General features: G+C 26.0%; 1 pseudogene; it reads left to right on the forward strand.

Moving 5' to 3' along the window:
• LOC108691776 overlaps positions 1 to 4,519 on the forward strand; it is an 11,214-nt pseudogene that overhangs the window by 5,051 nt on the left and 1,644 nt on the right.

Here is a 4,519-nt window from a genome sequence, read left to right on the forward strand (position 1 = left end):
CTTATATTTTTGCATATTGATTCATAATATCAGACTGATTTGTCTTTTTCCTGTTTTGTCAATATACCTTCTTATCTCATCAATTTTTGCGGAATACACTAACTAGTTTTTCCGCCTTGAATAATTGCATTGGATATTCCGAACTGACCAATCAAACGTTGATCGAAGATGAAAAGTGTCTACTTAACATTTTATTTTTCTGTACAATTAGAAGAGAGAAATATGAAATAGCGAGAGAGAGAGAGAGAGAGAGAGAAAGAACCACAGATTTCACACTATTAATCCTTATAGCAGCTTGTTTGTCGTTTGCCTTGACATTAAAAAATCCGATATTCGTATGAGTCTCTCTACGCGTCTTTCTTTAATAATGAATCTTTGTTTTGGCCTAGTTGCAATCTTCGTAATCCTTGATGTGGTTTCCATTTGGTCCACAGGTAGAAAGAATTCACGATTGTTGTTTCAAGTGTTATTTATCATTAAGACCCTGTTGTATGAATCATTTTGCGTTGTTAAATATTTTGCGTTGTTTATTGTGTTAACGTAATCGTTATGGTGATTGTTATTTATTACAGAGTTTATTGTTAAATCCAAACAAAATTCGTACATAACAAATATATATAAAGAATAAATATTTGTTCGATAGTCGTATAAATTTTACACTAATTCTAATAACATTTGACTGTGATTCCATGAACTTTTGCACACATAAAATTTTTCATACATGAGTATGTATAAATATATGTATATAAACATACATAAATATTCATAAACATGTTTAATTATATATGTCTATACATGTTCATACATCCCTTTTTCTTTTGTAAAATTACTTTTTAGTATAATAGAAATAATAATAGTAATGTGAAAACATAAAAAATAATTAAAGGGAGAATTTTCGCATTGTTTAATTTAAAAAAAAACAAGTTCTGAAAAAATTTAATAAAAATTGCTCATACACAATTATGCATACCTTTACATAATTATAAACAAATAATTTTGATAATTCTGTAGTATGTATGAGAGCCCTTCCAATGACTTTGATCTTAACCTTGACATATGTTGTCAAGATGATGTTTTCAAGTCATGACATTGAACAAATTTTAGCTGTCGTTCGTTGTTCCATAAAAATTATTAACAAAAAAAGTTCATCAAAAGAATATGGTTTTAAAGCAAAAAATTATATGTGTTTGTAAAGTAGACGTTTCTAAAAAAAGAACCAAATATATCATCACACATATCAGTTGACTGGACTAACTTTTGCAGAGATAATTTATGTAATTTAATAACTTGATAAAACTATATAAATGGAGAATAATGTCAATTGATCGAAAGCAGCAAATTTGTATTTCTGAAGTAAAATATTTTTGAAATAGAAAACTTGTATACTTATTTAAAAATTCTTTACTTTAATGAAAATTCAATTCAACAATCTGGCTTCTCAATTCATGAATCAATGATTAACAAATAACCAAAGTCAAATTGGCGGAGAAGAAATTATTGTCGAAATCGATGAGCCAAAATTTGGACGACAATATCATCGCGGACGATTCATTAAAGGACAATAGCTTTTCGGCGGAATAACACGTAACGCAAAGAAAATGTTTGTCCTACCAATTGAATTCCATGACGCACAAACATTACTATCGCTCATCTGGAAATATATAGCTCCTGGATAATTCATATGATTGTTAGATCTTGTTAGAAAACATACAGCTAAATCCAATATATCAACATAAAACAGTGAGTCGTTCACAACATTTTGTTGCCAGGCGTTCATATTCAAGATATCGAATGTCTGTGGAGAGATATTCGCGGAATTATTCCTCGATATGGGTATTAAACAATCTCATTTCGTCCATTACCTTGCAAAATTCATGTTCAAAAAAGCGTTTGATACATATGAACGATTAGACGTTTTTTAACGTAAGAGCTAAAGATTCCACCTATAAGCGTACAATTCTCTAAACAAAACTTATATAAGAAATTATATAAGAAAATATTTTGCGCTGTTAAAGGAATTTGTCATCGCAGTCGTATCCAAAAGTTAGGATTGATGAACTTTTTTGTTAATAACTTTTTGAGAAACAACGACAGCTAAAATTTATCAAAGGTCATTTCGGAGTCATCCCTTCATAACATATCAAGGTCAATGGAGAGTTCCTTATACTTCATAATACATAATACAATATATAATTTTTTTACATTTCTTCAAACTTAATTATTTCCAAAACAAATAATGCGAAAATTATTATTTATATTTAATTATTTTTAATGTTTTCACATTACTATTATTATTTCTATTACACTAAAAAGTAATTTTACAAAAAAGAAAAGGATGTATGAACATTTGTATGGACATATTTCATATAAAATTGTACATGATGAATATTTAGGCGTGTTTATTTATACATATTTACACATATATATTCATACATGAAAAATTTTTTACCATATCATATATATGTAGATACATTCATTCATTCATATATACTTTTTATTCATTTTTTTGTAAGTATTACAAATATGTCATTTTTTTACATTCGTATATATTATGAGTAATACTCGTTTGATTCGTTTTTTTTCTTTTTCATACCTTTTTATTATGCTAATTTTTAAATTAATTAATTTGTTTGTTTCCATTAATTGCGACAGAGAATCAGAGATTCTCAATTTTTATATTTATTCTTCCTATATTTTCTTTTTTTTTATTTTGCAAAAATATTAAGGGCAAGGTTCAAATTAAGGTCCAAAATCATAAAAAAATAATTTCAGTTTTTTGAATGTTAAAATTTATGATTATATCGCGATAATAATTAATCAAATTATTATAACATTAAGTATTAAAATTAAATTTTTAATTCATTGATTCAATGATTCAATGATATTCATTGATTCAATGATTATAAATTTATGTAATCGTGCCAACTTTACAGATAAATACTAAAATATCCATATTCAAAATATATTATGTACTTAATTATATTTTATACATGCAAGATTACTTTATATTAAATGCATTTTAATAGCCTCACAAAACTTTGTTGAGATAAAATTATAATTTAACTTTTAATGTTTACTACTTGTTTTATCAAATTTATTATAAAAATTACAATGTCTGTTTACTTGGTCGAATGATGACTCGAGTACTATATCGCTCCCCACCCTGATCACATACTCTGTTCTCATCTTCGTCTCTTTCTTTATTTTATTTACTTTTTTTATTTATCGCCATCTTTCATTCTTTACAAAATAGGGAGGGCGAAGCGAAAGAAAAGAGCATAGCTATCTCTGATGTTAAATGGCTTAAGATCGAATACTTGATGTCTACTTACGCGTCTTTCTGCGCGATGGATTTTCGTTTCGGTTTGATTGCAATCTTCCTAGTCACTGGTATGATTTCCACCCGATCCACTGGTAGGAAAAATTCTGAATTATTATTAATAATATATTGTTTCAAGTTTTATTTATCAGAAACGATCCTGTGTATTATTTTGTGTTGTTGTTGCGTTATTAGTATAGCGATTGGTGTTTTCACAATTGTGAACGTTATTATAAATCCCCTAAAAAGTATCCCCTCCATACATATTTCTGAATGAATTTATTTGATAATCATATCTGTATTGTTAGAAGAAAATTTTTCTCTGATTCTATAATTTGCGTTCATTTTAAAATGTTTTTAATAAAAAATTTTTATATTGTTGAACTTAAATTCTAAAAATTTATATTCTAAATTGATATATTAATTTTATTAATAATTAGAAAGTAAATAGATGTTACATATAATAATATTATGTTACGTATAATAATATAAATACGAAATACTTATGTATATAATTATATAATTATGTAAAATAATTATATACTTATGTATATAATTATATACGTATATTGTATATATGTATGTTTATAAAATATATATGTTTATATATAATTTTTGATTTTACATATATTTTAGGTAATAAGTTTTCAAGATAAAAAGGAATTCAAACAATATTCATCAACAACCGTTCATAAATAATCCCAATATTCGACATAATCCTTTTCTATAATCTTCAAATGGCAACAAAATTAAAAACTTATTCTTGTCAAATAATTCTACGTCATAAATATTCAATACATTTTTCTTTTGTAATAATAATTTGTATAACTTAATAATTAATAATAATAATTCCTTTTTAAATCCTATTAAATCCAATACAAAAGATTTACAGTATACAATCTTCTAATTCACAGTCTATTACGCAAATAGTTTACATATCACCATTATCTCATCATATATTAGCATCAGATTCTACATCTGACCAGTACTTAATATTTCAGCACTTAGTACACCAGCACCAGATAATAATTCTACATCTCGCACTTCTGCTCCTTCAAACATTTGGCCTCTAAGTTCACGTTTGTCATCAATGAAGGATCTATTAGCCTTTAAGAACCCAGTGAAAGCGATATCAGAACGTAGTAAGTAAAATATTTTTAATAAAAAATTTTTATATTGTTGAATTTAAATTCTAAAAAT

Source organism: Atta colombica, unplaced genomic scaffold, assembly GCF_001594045.1.
Source record: "Atta colombica isolate Treedump-2 unplaced genomic scaffold, Acol1.0 scaffold52, whole genome shotgun sequence".
Classification (NCBI taxonomy): Eukaryota; Metazoa; Arthropoda; class Insecta; order Hymenoptera; family Formicidae; genus Atta; species Atta colombica.